This window comes from Arachis duranensis, chromosome 3 (genome assembly GCF_000817695.3).
Source record: "Arachis duranensis cultivar V14167 chromosome 3, aradu.V14167.gnm2.J7QH, whole genome shotgun sequence".
Lineage (NCBI taxonomy): Eukaryota > Viridiplantae > Streptophyta > Magnoliopsida > Fabales > Fabaceae > Arachis > Arachis duranensis.
This window is the reverse complement of record NC_029774.3, coordinates 67835728-67854803: the sequence shown is the minus strand read 5'-3', so window position 1 is coordinate 67854803 and position 19076 is coordinate 67835728. Positions and strand designations below refer to the sequence as shown.

General features: G+C 37.8%; 1 non-coding gene across 1 annotated transcript; it reads left to right on the top strand.

Annotated features, from left to right (window-relative positions):
- Window positions 1–4229: 4229 nt before the first annotated feature.
- On the top strand, window positions 4230–4337 carry LOC127746166 (small nucleolar RNA R71). Its single transcript, XR_008007785.1, has one exon. It is a non-coding gene; the product is annotated as a small nucleolar RNA R71 (small nucleolar RNA).
- Window positions 4338–19076: the final 14739 nt, after the last annotated feature.

Genomic DNA, 19076 nt, shown 5'->3' with positions numbered 1-19076 from the left:
AAACTACAATCCTGAATAGCTTTGGCATCTCACTATCCTTTGAATCAGAGAAATGTCACTGTCATTTGGAATTGGAATCCGAATGATATTATGAACTCTCTGACCTTTATACTTTGGTTTAATCCTTGAGCACATCAAAATTTCTTTCATTCTCTTTTCCTTGGTGATTTTGACCTTGAGCCTAGCCGTGACTTTAAATGCTTTGTCTCAAGCTTTACTTGACACAAAAGTACCACAAGCACTTAACTGGGGAACTCTCTTTAGGTTCTGATTTTTCTTTCAATTACTCCCAGACAGTGGTGCTCAAAGCCTTTGGCATACTCTATTAAATGCACTTGATCTCGACTCTTAGTGCTTTATCTCAAGGATTACTTGACACATTTACACCATAAGCATATGACTAGGGAAACAAATCTTTAAGCTTTTAATCATGTCTGACCTCCCTAGTCATTGATGCTCAGAGCCTTAGACCTTGCTTTTATTTTTCTTTTGCTTTAAGGATTAAGCTTATGTTTACTTCAGAGAATTCATAATAGTTCTCTAAATTCTTGTTCCTCATACATAAACATCCTTTAATTCAAATTCAAATATGTACTATTCATATCATGCATTCAGAATCATGGATAATACCACCACATTTAAGTAAATAAGACTACTCTTTAATATAAACTCAATTTCTCATGTAATACATCACTTCTTTTTTCTTTTTCTTTTTCTTTTTGGATTCAAGCTCAGTGAGCGTACATGAGACAACTTTTTTTAGTACTAAAAACAAATAACAGAATTAAAATTTGTAAAATTAAACTAGAAACTAGGAATTGAAATAACTAAAGATCATGCAGACACTAAGACAAAATAGCGGAAAACAGGAATATAACATAATAAGAACGGAAGGAAATATAGAATGAAAGGAACTCAACCACCTCAGTTATCCTAGTGGCCGTCTCATTTTTCAGGTTGTGCTCCTCCGTGAAGATGATTCGTCTCCCTTTGGTGCCATTAAAATAAACAGAGAAGCCACAAGCGAAGCGAAAACACCAAACTTGAAAATTTGCTCGTCCTCGAGCAAAATAGAAAATAACCAAGATGAAGATGGAAGAAAAAGGAATCTAAAATAATGAAATAAAATTAAATTTAAAAGTTTCTTTTTCTCCTTTTTTTTGGAAACAAAATAAACAAATAAAAGAAATAAAGAAAGAAAAGGCTGTACAGAGGGGGGAACGTGGGAAAGGGGAAGGGGTTGATGGGGTGATATGTTGTGGGTTAGGAGGAGTAGGGGTGGGGGTAAGGCTTTGAATTTGTGTATAGAAAAGGGTTGGGGATGAGGGAATGGGGAGAGCAAGACTGTGTGGTGCTCGAAGAGAGTGGTTGTGGGGTATGTTGTGTGTATGGAAGAAGGGGTGGGGGCGTAGATGAAGCAAGGTTGGGGTGTTAATGTATGTAGATAGAATGGGTGGTGGGGTCACGAATCATGAAGGATTGGACTTGATTTTGGTTTGATACAGGATTTGGTTTGGAAATCACATGATTTGGTCTTGAAATAGGCCAAATTAAGGAGCTGGCACCTAACTTGGTGTAGATGGCCCCTAACTTAGTGTGAAGACCCAACCTGGCGCCTAATTTGGAGATTATGGCGCCTAATTTCATGTGTGTTCCACTCACGGTGCCTAACTTCATGATACTAGCGCCTAACTTCATCCTTTGCTTCTCACCTGGCGCTTAACTTGAGAAAATTCCAAGTTAGGCGCGGACCAGGCAGAACTAACATTTCCTAGCACGCTTCATGTGGCTCCTAACTTGATGGAGCGAAGTTAGCCGCCACCCATCCAGTGAGCGACGCCCAATTGCATGCATCATTGGTGCCTAACTTCAAGGAGTGAAGTTAGGTGCTACCCCTCCAGGAAGCACCTCCAAATTGAGTTTGTATGTGGTGCCTATCTTGAGGTTTTGAAGTTAGGCGCCACCCTGTCCGCAACAGCTTCCTCTTGGGTGTCCGAAACTCTGTCTTAATGCACCTGTTTCTGTTCTAATCTCTCTGAATGATCCAAGTACACGTAAAACAAAAGAAAAATAGTAGAAACTAAAAAAACTAAATAAATAAAAATTAAAGTAAAAATCAAACTTAAGGATACGAAAACATCGGGTTGCCTCCCGAGAAGCGCTTCTTTACTGTCACTAGCTTGGCTGTCAGCTCCTCTAAGGTGGAGGATCATAGGGGCTCAGCTCTTCACCCCTCACTGTGAACTTTTTTCTGTGCTCTCATGAATCAACTCTATATGCTCAAGAGACAGGATCCTGTTCACTGTATGAGTCAGGATTGGGCATGCAGTGAATACCACCTTCATTTTGGGGAAGAAGTCTTTAGTGGGAATCTTTTTATTTCTCCATCTCCTAGGTACTTTCTTCTTTTTGAGAACTTCCTCCTTGGTGGATGATGCATTCCCGACACCAAACTTCGGTTTGATGTCAGGGAAAATTTTGTTGAATGTCACCAAAAGTGGTTTGAGCTGCAGATTATGTTATGCATCATTGGAAGTTCTTGAAGGTTTGGATTAGTAAGCTCAGTCTGCATGCACCTCTTCTCTTCACCTGCTGAATGCATATCTTTGAAGACATGAAAGACCAGTTGCTCATTATGCACTTTAAGCACTAATTCACCTTCTTCCATAACAATTAGAGCTCTCCCAGTGGCTAGGAATGGTCTTCTTAGGATTATAGAGGCGCTCTCATCCTCCCCCATGTCAAGAATCACAAAATCTATTGGGAGGAAGAACTTAACCACTTCGACCAAGATATTCTCCACTAATCTATATGCAGGCTTTAGAGATTTGTCTGCCATTTGTAATGCTATACTTAAGGGTTGTGCCTCTTGGATTTGTAATTTCTTCATCATAGACAAGGGCATTAGATTTATGCTTGCACCTATATCACATAGGACTTTCTCAAAGGTAGTGCTCCCAATGGTACATGGAATTTGAAAGTTCCTGGATCTGGCATCTTTCTTGGCAAGTTATTCTGAATTATGGCACTACATTCCTTAGTCAAGACCACTGTCTCATCTCCCTTTAAAGGCTTCTTCTTTGATAACAACTCCTTCATGAATTTAACATAGAGAGGCATTTGCTCCAAAACCTCAGCAAAAAGAATATTAATTTGTAACTTTCTGAAAACTTCCAAGAACTTTGAAAACTGCTTGTCCTTGGTCTCCTTTTGAAGTCTCTGAGGGTATGGCATCTTAGTCTTGTATTCAGGAGCCTTAGGTAATGTTGGATGTGTGTCAAGAGTGATTGGAAAATGATAGTCAGCACGCCTAGGAGGGGCGTGCACTATTGAGTTTCCTCTGGAGCTTCTTTTTCAACTGGCTCCTCAGTAACTTGTGCTTCTGTACTTGCCACTTGTCCACTTATCAAGGTGATAGCCTTGCATTCCTCTCTTGGATTTGGAATTGTGTTACCAGGAAGACTATTAATAGTCCTTTGATCAATTCCATTAACTTTTGTGGCTAATTGACCCATCTAAATCTCCAAGTTCTTGATTGATGCTCTGGTTTCCTGTATAAAACATGCCATTAGTGCTTCCAAATAAGTGTTCTTCTGTGGTTGAGAATTCGGTTGCGGAGGTGGTTGTTGTTGAGATGACTGAAACTGGCGATTATTAAAATTATTCTATTGAAAACCACCCTGAGAATTATTATTAAAATTCTATGACTCTGAGGTTGCCCTCTCCACCCTAAATTTGGTTGATTTGTCCACCCTTCATTATAGGTCTTGGCATATGGATCATTATTGGGGTTTCTTGGAGTAGTCCCCATATAGTTGACCTATTCAGGAGGAAATTAAGCATAGTCATAATTCTCACCTTGCATGAAGCTACCATTCATGTCATAAGGAGCCTCTTGAGGGGGCATTCTGAGCATTAACAGTTGAAACCTGCATCCTACTCAAGTGTTGAGTAAGCATATTAATCTACTGAGACATAACGTTGTTCTGAGCAAGAATAGCATCCAAGGTCTCCACTTCCAAAACGCCTTTCTTCTGAGGAGTTCCAGAGTTCACAAGATTTCTATTAGATGAGTAAATATATTGGTTGTTAGCAACCAACTCAATAAGCTCAGTAGTCTCTTCAGGCATTTTTTTCATGTGCAATGAACCACCTGCAGAATTATCTAAACACATTTTAGACATTTCACATAAGCCCTCATAAAAGATTTCCTGCTGGGTCCATTTAGAAAACATGTTAAGGGGGCATTGCTTGGTGAGCAACTTGTACCTCTCCCAGACTTCATAGAGGGTCTCACCATCTTTATGAATGAAGGTTTGAACCTCCACCCTTAGCTTAGTCAACTTCTGTGCTGGGAAGAATTTAGACAAGAATCCAGTGATTACCTTATCCCAAGTGTCCAGGCTCTCCTTAGGTTGAGAATCTAACCATAGCTTTGCTCTATCCCTTACAGCAAATAGAAAGAGCATGTGCTTGTAAACCTCAGGATTCACTCCATTTGTTTTTACAGAGTCACAAATCTACAGGAAGTTAGAGATAAATTGGTTTGGATCTTTTTGCGAGAGTCCATGATACTAACAATTTTACTGCACCAGAGTGACTAACTGAGGCTTCAGCTCAAAGTTGTTTGCAGCTATAGGAGGCACCACAATATTGTTCCCATAGAGATCTGAATTGGGGGAAGTGTATGAGCCAAGCACTCTTCTAGGTTGTTTATTCTCATTCGGATTTACCACATTGGCATTAACAGCACGATTATGATCCATAATGGACTCTGTAGCTTCCCTTTCAAAAGTCTTACTTAGATTTTCACTAGCCATGTAAAGTCTAGCTTGTTGCAAGCGTCGCCTCAAAGTCCTTTCAGGTTTAGGATCAAAATTTCTAAGAGGTTCCTTGTCTCTGTTCCTGTTCATAGACAAACAGAAAACAAGAAAAGTGGGAATTTCAGTGGAAAATGAGGAATGTTACTTTGTATTGGAACAATTGGAAGAAGCTTTAATTGTTGAAGAAAAGGAAGAAGTGGTTGAAGGCTTAGGAGATGCGGAACCTCCATGACAACCTACAGTTAAGGGAGATCCTTCCAACAAGATTGAATTTGATGTTGAAGAGGAAAGTACACAACCTCCAAAGCATATTCCATATGAAGAATTGGATGGGATGGAGCAAGAATTGAGTTTCCTTGGTGATGAAAATCATGCATCAAATCTTAGTGGCGAAGAATCCTTTAAACTTGAAGAACATTCTCTCGGTGAATTAGAAAGCAAAGTGGAGGTAGATTTATCTCAGCCTCCCATTTATGATTTGAGTAAGGGAAAAAAGTTAGATAAAATTGATAAGAAATGGATTGAAATTGAGAAATCTTGTGAAGAGGTGGAGGTCCTTAGAAAAAGAAGGACGGGAGTTGAATACACCTTGTCAAGATCATTGGAAGCTTATTTCCCTAGGTTGTCATCTCCTACACTTGAGTGGGTAAAAGTCATCTCTATTAGCTTTATTTGCCCACTTGATTATGGCTGGCTTGAAACGGATGGTCAACTTAGAGAACTTTGCGGGATGAAGCATAAGAGAAGGATGTTTCATGGTTGGCATTGCAAAGCGAGGTTTATTTTGGTTGACACATCAAAAATGAGGGACAAAGATTTGGCTAGTGCGTAATTAGGTGGGTCTAGAAGAAGGATTTGTCACTTTATTGAAAATTCATCTTGCTTGCCACCCAAATAGAATAATGATGATCAATTTGAAGATGGGTGTAGAAACAAGATATGGGATCCGGAAATACATGAGGATCACTTTTGGGAGCCCTTACCTTGTGAAGAACATCATCAAGGCTTGGTGGCATTAATTTTGAAGAATGGAGCTTATTGGAAGTCCAAGCATTGGTGGATGTTCAAGGATGGATTCAAGCACAAGCCACCTTGATGAGAGCTCCCCATATGTCCAACCTAAGGACAATAAATAAAAGTGCTAGGTGGGAGACACCCCACCATGGTAAAATCTTTTCATTTTTCTCTTTTGTACATATTGATAGAAATTAGTTTAATTTCATGCTTTGTTTAGTTTGTGTGGTAGTTTAGTATGTTGAATAAGGTTTTATGATGTTTTGGTAGCTGTTTGGAGGTTTGGAATGCTTGGTTTGGTGCAAGAACATGGAAAAATTTTAAAAAATAGAGCACCAGTCCACGCGTACGCGTCCCCCACGTGTACGCGTGGTCGTAAGTTTTTCAACCATCCACGCGCACGCGTAGACCATGCGTACACGTAGATCTAGAAGTTTCACCCCTCCATACTTTTACCCGAGAGTTAGGCAAATTGTGCCTATGCACAAAACCAACCCACGCGTACGCGTCGCCACTCTAAATAACCCACCACGCTTACGCATGACCCACGTGTACGCGTCGCTACGTTTCGCCCATCCACGCTTACGCGTCTCTGGATGCGTACGCGTGGGTTATCCTGTTTCGCTCCCTTATTTTCTTCTCTTCTTTCAATTTCTTTCATTCTTCTCTCTTCTCTCCTCTTCTTCCTTTCTTTCAACCATCATCCAACCCTACCAAACACCATCCATAACCATTTCTTCTAGTTAGTTAGTTAGATAGTTATTTAGTTAGTTTAAGTTTTGGTTAATATTTTTTATTTTCCATTATAAGTGCTGGATTATTAATCTTGTTTACCGTGTATTGCTGCTGCTTACTAACAGGATGTTATCTTAACATCATTGTGTTTATACTCATTGTTGGATTCTTTGATTGAGGTTATATTTTGCTACTTGGATTTGAGTTTCTATGTGAACATTTGTTAATACCAAGTACATGTTACATTGCCTTCAAGTTTGTTAATTCTTTTGAATTGCATGATTTGGCCACCATGTGATTTGAATCCCTATCTTTGATTAGGCAATTTCTTGATGGATGTTGCGTGTTTACCATTGTGCTTCTAGATCATATGCATCCATATGTTATATATTTGGTTGAATGCTTTCATGCTTCTTTATCGCTTGTTTGGTTGTTTTAACCTACGAGTTTAGAGTGTTTCAAGCACAATAGATTGAGTGAAGTGCATGCTTCTTTTGTGTAAATTGTGACAAAGCATTTCATGCTAAAGTGTGTGTGTTCAAAACCACGTGCAACCTAGAATGCACACTTACTTGTATCCATGTCACACATTGGGTCACTCACTTCATTCTGGTGGTTTTTACCTCATTCCAACAATTTACACTTCCTTGATTTTGTATTTTCTCATCTTACTTGTATTATTTTCTATTTTTCATGAATGATGCACCATAAGCAACAAAGAAAGTGGGAGAAAGAACATGCAGCAACCGGTTGATCCACCACCTGAAGGTGGCTATCCGAAGAGTCGCCGTACCCCTTTGTTCATCTTAGAATACACCGAGGATGGTGCAAACTTTTAAGTGTGGGGAGGTCGTCCGACCAGTCGGCGTTTTTGGGTGACAAGTTTTTGGGTGAGAAGTTTTTGCGCGTTTTTTTTAAAAGTCCGAGCGCTATTTACCTCTAAACCTGTTTATTATATACTATTTGTATTTAATATTGAGACTTCGTAAATACGAACAAAAACTTTAATCAAGAAAAAGAAAGGTTTTTACTTTAAACCTCTTAATCACAAAAAAATATATATTCACATAGAATTATTTACATAGACATATTGAGAGATCGTCAAATATAAGTTCTTACCCCTCTAAAAACCAAAGAAAATAAGTGACGAGGCAAAAATAAAGTCTAAAACAAAATCAAAAACAGTAAATACGGATATATATGTACATAAAACTCTTATGTTCAGTCACGGCTCCGAGCCAAGGATTTTTGAACCTGTTGCTAAAAAGAAAAATCTGTAGGGGGATGAGAACGTCGTCCTCGCATGTTTTCAGTAGGGAAGGTGAATGCCGTGAGAGTAAAGAAATAATATGCCCCTTTGAACTCGCTTTAAAGACTTTAGTTAGTTTTCTTTAAATTACATTACTAAGTTCGTAGCATAACAAAATACCGAATTAAGCACACAAGCAAGACACCAAGACAAACAGCACAAGCAAACAACATAATCACAGGAAAATAAAATAAACAACCACAATCAAATGCTAATGCACAAACAATATGATGCATGTCTGTCCTAAGCAGACCATGAGCTCATGTGTCGGTTGCCTACCCGCTCCCGACATTACCCGGGTACGAGTCCCAAATATGGCTTTCGAGATGCATACAATTTGCTTATAAGTCTTATGGCTAGGCTGCATACAGTGTGACTTTCAAATCAATGAGCTTACATCTGGAAAACAGTTCTCAGTGTGTGGGCGTTCCCACTATACATTTCGCACTAAGACCCAAACAAAGTCGCATCTGCTCTCTTATGGCAAACATTCCTTTAATTAATATATTCCTTTGATCTTTGTTCTCTACTCTCCTGTGGCAGAGATTCTTTCTCTCTTTTCTTTACTTTTCATTCTTCTTCTTTTCTTTCTTATCAAACTGAACTCAAAACATAACTTAAAACAAAATCCTTTCTCAAAAGATTGAGTGTAAAACATTATACTTTTCTTAATAAATCGAATTGAAAACAAAACTCTTTTCGTAATAAATCGAAAGTAAATAATATTCTTAAATCAGATTTGCTTTTAAATAACATTTTGAATAAAATCTTAGAGTTTTATAAAAAATTTAGTAGTATTTCCTCTAAAATTCGAACTATACCACCTTTTTAAGGTCCTAACAAAAAAATCTCTCAACCATTTTAAATATAAAATCCTTTTCAATAATCAAACCATTTTCAAATATCAAATAATTCTCAATAATTAAATCGTTTCCTTTGAAACTAAGCTACGCTCTATTTCAATAAAATTCAGCTTCCTTTTAAATTCTTTGCTCTTGAATCAAACCAATAATTACTAATGAATCAAACCAATATTTTTTCAAACTCTTTCCAACAGTTTCAAACCCAAGTCACTCTTAGTGTAAATTTTATAACTCAGACTTTGAATACAAAACCCTTTCTTAATGTGAATAAATATGCAACCAGATCTTTTTCAACATAGAATCATTTTCTTAAAATAAGTTTATAAATTGGATTTCCAATAAAAAAATCATGTCTTAATATAAGTACATATAAAAATCAAGTTTTCAAAACAAAATCACTTTTTCATTTGTTTTTACAAGAATACAAGTAGAACCCTCCTCCAAACTCGACTTTACCACCCTTACGGGCTCCCTCACTTTCATAACTTATCAACATGGAATCATTTTCTTAAAATAGGTTTATAAATTCGATTTCCAATAAAAAAGATTATTTCTTAATATAAGTACATATAAAAATCAAGTTTTCAAAACAAAATCACTTTTTCATTTGTTTTTACAAGAATATGGGTGGAACCCTCCTCCAAACTCGAGTTTACCACCCTTACGGGCTCCCTCACTTTCATAACTTATCAACAGTTTACCAGACTTCCATAAGCACTTTTCAAACACAAGGTTCTCAATAATGACATATAATTCTAATCCTAGTAAAATCATTTATATAATAACACCAAAATCAATTATCATTCACCTTCTCAACCAAAAATTAAAATCACAATCACAGCCAATCATCCACAGCAAAAAAATCCAAACTCAATAACATTATAATTACTAACATATTTATAATTATTTACTATACTTTTGGACATTCTTAAATTGAAAACTATTAATTTTAAAATAAAACCTCCTACCTTCGTATGGTACTAAAACAATGGAAGCTCTAGAGAAACTTTTTGATCGAGCTATCGAAAAAAAAAACGTTTGGAATTGTCTGTATCTTTTAGAACTCCAATTAACCTACTCAAAAAATAGAGGTGTTACGTCGCTATTAATTTCTGCCGGACGAAAGTGATGCCAAGACATAGAAAAAGAAGATACAAATACTTTTATCAAATTATTTTTTTTTATTAAAATTACGAAGGTCAAGAAATCGAAACTAGAAATCATAGAAGTGTCACGGCTCTCCTTCAAGAACACTCGGTCTCTCACTTCATTCCCTTTCCCAGTTTTAATTTCGGTGATGATATTGAATATACAATGAAAGGCATGATGATGATTAATGAATAAGGTTATGTGTCATGATAATATATATGTATATAAGCATTGCAAGCCACGTTGCCAATTCTTTCTTTTCTTTTGTCTTGATGGCTTTGGACAAGTAAATGAATCCAAGTTAAAAACATATGATTATATATATGTATAAGGCATATGAGCCATGTTTCAAATTTTCTTTCTTTACTCCCTTAAAGGCTTCGGCCAAATTTCTTTCTTTTCTCCTTTTTTTTTCTAGCTTTAATAATTATAATAATAACACTTATAAAAATTTTCGTCCTCGAAAATTGATATATTAAAATAAGTTCGAATTAAAAAAAAGGGACTAAATTCATGAGAAAAATACAACCAACATGAAAGATGAACACTCGAAAGGGTTCAAGTGAACAGATAGAGAAAGAATCAAAACAAAGCTCTCTTCAAAGAAGATTCCAAAATAAGAACATCCGAAGAAAAGTACTAGAGATGGTTTATTGTATCAAAACAAGTTTGAAATTTTTATCGAGAGACTATATCATTCATGTAGAGGAAAACAAAGTCAAGGGTTGTAATTTGAGCAACAAGCACATAAGTTTCAGGATGCGAAGCAGATGGATCAAACACATAATTAGCTTGCTACGAATCGTAACTCTTAAGATTTCAAATCGCTTAAGAATTAAGGATTATGCGTTGAATCAGAACAAATTCAATGTCAAATTGAAAGGTCAAAATTTATAAAGAAGTGTACAAATAATGATAAAGATGGATAATCAAATCTGGTTCCAAAAAGAGTTGAAACAGGGGGTGAAAGAGATGAAAAATAAATTAATAAACAATATGCCTATTACGTGGCATGGTAAGAGTACATGTTTTGGTGCAAACTAATTAAGAAAGAACATCTAACGTCTTTAAATACTTAAGAATTATTATTATAAAAACCATGTTCAAAGCTAAATCAAAGAACACATGGTTCATAAAGAGGAATATGAGCAATATCAAGGATGAATATATCAAGTGAATACTGGGAATTTCAATCAAGCAGAGATATGCAAGAGCGATAAAGAATGGTTGAAATATAGTCAAATCATATACCAAAAGGAAAATATGAAGCAAGAAACTCCAATGCAAATGATAAAAGAGGAAAATAGAGCACTGAGTTACACAGCACGAGCAAAGATCATACTTTAAAATGGCGTAAACCCTCAAAAGTAACCTCTAACGTCCCCAAAACCTCGTGAGTCACGTTTACCTATTACTTCTATTTTATCTACGATAATTCATTAGTGTTTCTGTATACATAAATCATCAGTATTAAGTTGGTTAGACCTAATACCATGACAAATGCAACGGTCGACTAACAGCATTAATCAAAAGACAGTCATGCATCTAAAACTCAAACTCTTGTCACTAAGACAAGTCCAATTGCATGATAGACACTCAGAGTATACAGTGAATCATAGTTAGTCCATTCCCAAGGCTCTAACATGAACGAACTGCTCTAGTACCATAATGTAACACCCTAACTTTTAGTACCTCATGATTGTACTAAAAGTTCGAGCGCTACTTACCTCTAAACCTATTTATTATATACTATTTGTATTTAATATTGAGACTTCACAAATACGAACCAAAACTTTAATCAAGAAAAAGAAAGGTTTTTACTTTAAACCTCTTAATCACAAAAATATATATATTCGCATAGCATTATTTACATAGACATATTGAGAGATCATCAAATACAAGTTCTTACCCCTCTAAAAACCAAAGAAAGTAAGCGACGAGAGAAAAGTAAAGTCTAAACAAAATAAAAAACAGTAAATACGGATATATATGTACATAAAACTCTTATGTTCAGTCGCAACTCCGCACCAAGGATTGTTGAACCTGTTGCTGAAAAGAAAAATCTGTACGGGATTGAGAACGTCATCTTTTCATGTTCTCAGTAGGGAAGGTGAATGTCGTGAAAGTAAAGAAATAATATGCAAATGACAACTTTATAACTTTAAAAAGAATTACCTTTAAAATTAGTTAAACTCACTTTAAAGACTTTAGTTAGTTTTCTTTAAAATACATTACTAAGTTTGCAGCATAACAAAATACCCAATTAAGCACACAAGCAAGACAGCAAGACAAACAGCACAAGCAAACAACACAATCAAAGTAAAATAAAATAAACAACCACAATCAAATGCTAATGCGCAAACAATATGATGCATGTCTGTCCTAAGAAGGCCATGAGCTCATGTGTCGGTTGCCTACCCGTTCCCGATATTTCTCAGGTATGAGTCCCAGATATGGCTTTCCAGATGCATACAATGTGCTTAAGTCTTACGTCTAGGCCATATACTGTGTGACTTTCAAATCAATGAGCTTACATCTAGAAAATAGTTCTCAGTGTGTGGGCGTCCCTACTATACATTTGGCACTAAGGCCCAAACAAAGTCGCATCTGCTCTCCTGTGACAGACATTTCTTTAATTAATATATTCCTTTGTGGTTAAGTGGTTTAAAATAAAGAATCTTCATTTTCTTAAGTAAAGGTTTCAGTTTGTATTCGCAAAGGCTTAATATTAAATAAAAATAGTATAGAATAAAAATGTTTAGAGGTACATGACGCTTGGACTTTTAGTACGATTTTGAGGTGCTAAAAGTTAGGGTGTTACAGTTCACTACACATGAAGAAGACACCTGAGGAGGCGAATGAGCTCATTGAGATGGTGGCCAACAACCAGTACATGTACACTTCTGAGACGAACCATGTGAACACTGTGACTACTCAAAAGAGAGGAGTCATGAAAGTAGAAACATTGGATGCGATTTTGGCACAGAACAAGCTCATGTCCCAACAGATAAGCATGATCTCTCAACACTTGACCGGGATGCAAGTTTCAGCCGTCAACACCCAAGATGCATCCTATGAAGGAGATGTTGGTGACATTTCTCAGCCCACCATGGAAGAAGTTAATTACATGAGAAATTTCTCCAGAAATTCCAATAATCATTCATATGCAAATACTTTTAATCAGGGATGGAGGAATCACCCTAACTTTGGGTGGAGGGAGCAGCAGAGGCCTCAATAAGGCTTCAACAACAATTAGGGTGGAACCAATCAAATAGGTTCAACAAAAGACAGTTTCAACCCTCTTTGCAGCAGATGGAGATGCCTAAGCAAAGCCTCTCTGGCTTAGCCACAGTAGTTTCTGTGCTCTCCAGGACCACTTATAGCTTTATGCAAGGGACGCGGTCCTCAATTCAGAACTTGAAAATACAAGTGGGTCAGTTGAGCAGTAGGATACCTAAGAGACCTCCCAACACTCTTCCAAGCAACATAGAGGTAAATCCAAGGGAAGAGTGCAAGGCCATCACTATGGACAAGAAGGCCAAACCCAAGGAGAAAGCTGTTGCTTAGGATTTGCAAGAGGAAGAGGCTCAGGAGGAGACTGGAAATTCACTAGTACACACCCAAGTCAAGATGAAGAAGACTGAAGTACAACCCTCTCTGAGCATGCAAAAGGAGACTGAGGATGAAAAATTGCTAAATTCTTGGCTGTCATCAAGAAGCTACAAATCAACATTCCTTTTGCTGAGGTGTTGAAAAAGAAGCCTCCTTATATGGCTAGTTTGAAAAGTATATTTTCTGAGAAGAAGGCCCTGATGGAAGATGAAACAGTGGTTGATGCCTGGGCATCTTGGCTAGTTTCACAAGCTATTTTTAGCATATTTTAGGTTAGTTTCATGTATTTTCTTAGGCAATAAGCAAGCATTTGGATGAGTAAAATATGCATGTCTTAATTCAATCAAACATTGTTAATTACAAATATTTTAATGAGATTGATGCAAGAATTACCTGATGTAATGAATGATGCATTATCTTATGATTATGGCAAAGTTTTGATGCATTTGTTTGGTTGATGATAGGTAAGGAGAAGTAAAGGAAAGGCAGAGAAGAAGCAAAGACAATAGCGTTAGTGACCAAGTTGGTCCACTAACGTTATGGTTAATGTTGGCTCAAGAAAGGAGAGCTGGCGTTAGTGGCCAAAGTTAGCCCACTAACGCCAGTACTAACGTTGCATCAAGAATGAAAGGCAACGTTAGTGGCCAAAGTTGGCTCACTAACATGATCCAAGGAAGAAGGAAGCAACGTTAGTGGCCTAACTTGGCTTACTAATGTTACAACACAAGAAGGAAGCAACGTTAGTGGCCTAAGTTGGCTCATTAACGTTACAACAACAAAAATAGGTGCCAACGTTAGTGTGCTAACGTCACCTAAAGTTAGCACACTAACGTCCTCGACAAATTCATAAGTTAGAGCATGGAAAAATCGGTGGCGACACATACGCGTCGGCAACGCGTACGCGTGAGAAGAGCATTGACACGCTAATGTTGTGTCACTAACGCCAGTCACGCATATGCATGGGCAACGCGCACGCGTGACATGGCAAAAAACAGCATTGACGTATTTGCGTGGGCGATGCGTACGCGTGACTGGGAAAATGTTAGTGACAACGTTAGCATGAAAACGCCAGCACCAACGCCATTTTTCAGGGGCACTCATGCAACATTAGTGAATTGACTCCAGCGTTAACTTTAGAAAGGGTCACTCCTAACTTGCTTCAACTACTGCCAAAAGCCCAGATCCAAGTACTTGAAGACCCATTTTTGAAGATGAGAAGAAGAGTATATATAGATGAGTTTTTGAACTTGAAGAGGAACTCTCGACCTGGAGGATTAGAGACTCAAGAGAGTTTAGTTTAGCATTTTCTCAATTGTACTCTTTTTTAGATTCTGCAACTTTCTTTTTCGTTTTGTGTCAAGTCTTAGTTTACTTCCATACACTTTTTCTTTCCTGAAATTTTACATTTAGCTTGTATTTAGTTTGATTTACTTTCATGCAATTACAATCTCCTACACTTGTTTGTAGAGCGATGATTAACTAAACCCCAATCATTAGGGGAGGAGCTCTATTGTAATTCAAACGAATGAATGAAATTCTTCTTCTTTTCAATTCGCTTGCTGTAGCTAAGAGATAACTTTTGTTTTTATTTGATCTACTAACTCCGGAAGGGGGTTTAGATCCATTGAATTTCTATACGAGCCTCAGAAAGAGAATCATAGAAATTAGTTTGAAGCTCTTTCTCTCACAACTCTCTTGATCAATACATTCGGGATGAATTGAGATCTTGAGAACTTGTGTGGCTCATGGATAAGAGAAATGCACTTAACCTCTTCTCATGACAATTAGATCAAGGAATTGGCAAATTGATTGTGTTAAGAGAAATTGGGTTGCCAAGGAATTGGGACTCAATTAATTACAATCCGGCATAGATCTACTTCATATGATTGAGAATGAAGTTGAGACCCATTAATTCATGATGGATTATGATATCTCCAATCCCTAACGGATCTCTCTTATTGTTATTCTTCACTTTACTTGCTTTGAATTTACTACTTTCTTTGATTCCCAGCACCCAAAGCTCATTTACATTTCATGCAATTTACATTTCATTGTCATTTACATTCTTGCTTTTACTTTCTTGCTATTTAAGTTTTAACTCTTTTAATTTCTTGCTTTTTAAGTTTTAGTTCTTTACATTTCTTGCCATTTAAGTTTCTGTTGTTTACCTTTCAGCATTTAAATTTCTAGTACTCTACTTTCTATTGTTCTACTTTCTTTGTGGATTTATATTCTGTTCATTAAATTTCACCAAAACCTTTCAATATTTGCTTGACTAGACAAATCATCCAACTAAAGTTGCTTAATCCATCAATCCCTGTGGGATCGACCTCACTTTTATGAGTTATAACTTGATGATTCAGTACACTTGATGAACGGATTTGTGTTGTTCAAATTCCCGGTCATCAGTGGTGTTCACCAAGGAGTGTAGTGTACTAGTGCAGAAAAAGCTACCTTAGAAATTGCCAGATCCCAAGAGCTTCCTGATTCCCTGCACAATAGGGACAATCACATTTGAGAAGGCACTATGCAACCTTGGATCAAACATAAATATGATGCTTCTTTCTGTGATGAAGAAATTGGAGACTCAAGAGACACAGCCCACAATGATATCACTGGAGATGGAAGACAAGTCCTTAAAGAGGGCCTATGGATTGGTGGAGAATGCCCTAGTAAAGGTTGAAGACCTTTACCTCCCTGCAAACTTTATGATACTTGACACTGGAGAGGAAAAGAATGACTCCATCATCCTAGGAAGGCCATTTCTAGCAACTGGAGAGCCTTGATTGATGTATAAAGTAGAGAGCTCGTCTTAAGGATGTATGAGGACCATTACTATTCAGGATTCCTAAGCCTTAACCTCTCTCAGATAAAGGAGGAGGTACTAGCATACAACACCTAGTGTTTCAACCTTCTCTCTTAGTGGAAAGTCATACAGAGCCCCAGATTTCAAACCTAAGTTTGGTGTTGGGCATTCACCACCTACGATTGAAGGAGGAGGCCTTAAGAAGAAAGTACCCAAGGGCTAGAGGAACAAGAAGATTCTTAGTGAAGACTTCTCACCTGGCATGAGAGTAGTCTTCACAAAAAGTCTAGTCATACCATATACTGTGAATCAGATCCTATCTCTGATGCATGGTGAATTAATTCATGAGAGCACAGGGAGGAAGTTCACAATGAGGGGTGAAGACCTAAGCCCCTATGAACCACCCTAAAGGAGCTGGTTGTCAAGCTAATGACGATAAATAAGCGCTTGTTAGGAGGCAACCCAACCATACGTATCCTATATTTTACTTTCACTTTCTTTTGTTTTATTTTCGCTTATTTGAGTTTGATTTCATATTAAGTTATTTTCTATTTATTTTCATAGTTTTCCTCATTTTGCTGACATTTATGATCATGTATAGCTCTTAGAACAAAAACAAAAAAGCACAGCAAGAAAAGCAGCACACCCTAGAGGAGACCCCCTGCTGGCGTTGAACGTTAGTTTGGTGTTCAGCGCCCAGGGAGAGGGAAGCTTGGACGTTAAACGTCTATACATAAGCAGTCCAAGACCAATTTTTGGTCCCCCTAGGGCGTTCAACACCCATTCCTAGCGTTGAATGCCAGAAATTCTAAAAAAAAGTATGGGAGGTTCCCCTGGTGGTGTTCAATGCCAGCCCGGCGTTTAATGCCCAGGGAGGAGGTAGCATGCTGTTTTGAATTTTTGATGTTTTTGGCCAATGGATAACACCCAACCACCAACCACTTCAGCATTTACTCACTTTTATCCATTCTCTCTCTTCTTTCACCCACTTTTCCATCCACATTCATCCAACCCCTCACCCATCACTTCCTTTGATTCTTTCACCCTATCTTTCACTCCACCGAATCACCTCTCATCAATCCCATCCATATCTCTTTCCAACAACCACATTCAAAATTCAATTTCCCCATTTTCCCTCCCTATAATCGAACTAAGCCTCATACCCTCCTATAAATACCTCTCCCTTCATCCATTTTCAACACACTTTTACTACTCTTCCCCTCTTACTTCTCCTTCACCATACATATTCCCTTTCTTCATTTTTTTCCTTTTCTTCACCCAAAGGTCAAAGCCTCTAGCCCCTCCCCTCTATCTATTCCTTCTATTTTCTTGTCTTTTTCTTTTCTTATATTTTTAGTTTCTCGTAGATGAGTAAAACTTTTAAGTTTAGTGTTTGATGCTCCGCTTTTTGCTCCATTCTTACCTCCTTGACACCAAAGAGTGGAGAATCCTCAAGAAAAAGAAAGGAGAAAGCCCCCATTTTTGAGCCCTGGGATTTTACAAGATTCTTCTCCAAGGCCCATCAAGACCATTTTTCTGACGTGGTGAGGAAAAAGAAGGTGATTCCTGAGGTCCCCTTCAAGCTGAAGGATGATGAGTACTCAGAGATCCTATACCAAATTTTGAGACGGGGTTGGGAAGTTTTGGCCAACCCCGTGGCTGAGGTTTGAGTGTTGATGGTGCAAGAATTCTATGCCAACTCCTGGGTCATAAAGAAGCATGATACAAGCGTGAATCCGGAGCCATAGAATTGGCGCACCATGGTTAGAGGGCACATCATGGATTTTAGCCTTGAGAGTGTGAGGGTGGCGCTACAGTTGCCAGAGCCACAAAATGACCCTAATTCATACACTCGAAAGGTCAACATTGACCAAAAGTTGGATAAAGTCCTTGTTGACATCTGCGTGCTTGGAGCTCAGTGGAGGAGGGATGCTCATGGTCGGTCTTACCAACTGAGTAGGCTTCACCTTAGGCCAGTGGCTAGAGGATGGTTAGAGTTTATCCAATGTTTGATCATCCCTATGAATAACCACTATGAGGTTACTGTCGAGCGAGCGGTGATAATTCACTTCATTATGCTCGGCAATAAGGTGGAGATACATCAACTGATTCCTCAGGAACTCTACAAAGTAGCTGACAACCCCTCCACCTATACGAGGCTAGCATGAGTCTGTAGACCTCAGGGTCAACCCCATTAGTCTTGACAGTGTCACAGATTTGCAAGAATTCAGCTAAAAACTGATGAGGATCTTCCAATGGAAGTCCATGAAACTTGCAATTCTGTTGCATTAGAGAAACTAATTGAGGCTTAAGCTCAAAGTTGTTTGCTCCAATGGCAGGGATAGAGATGCTTCTCCCATAAAAGTCGGGAGTAGGTGCAGTAAAGTCACCCAGCACCTTCCTTGCAGTGTTGGCATTGTTGTTGTTTTCGGCTGCCATAGGTTCTTCTTCTTTGAAGATTTCTGTTAGGTCCTCTACAGAGAGTTGTGCTTTGGCTTCTCTTAGCTTTCTCTTCAAGGTCCTTTCAGGTTCAGGATCAGCCTTAACAAGAATGCTTTTGTCCTTGCTCCTGCTCATAAGAAAGGGAAGGGAACAAGAAAATGTGGAATCCTCTATGTCACAGTATAGAGATTCCTTTAGGTGTCAGAGGAAAAGAAAAGTAGAAGACAGAAGTAAAAAATTTGAACTTTATCAAAGAAGATGGAGTTCGAATTTTGCATTTAGGAATAGTGTTAGTCCATAAAATAGAAGGATGTGAGAAGAAG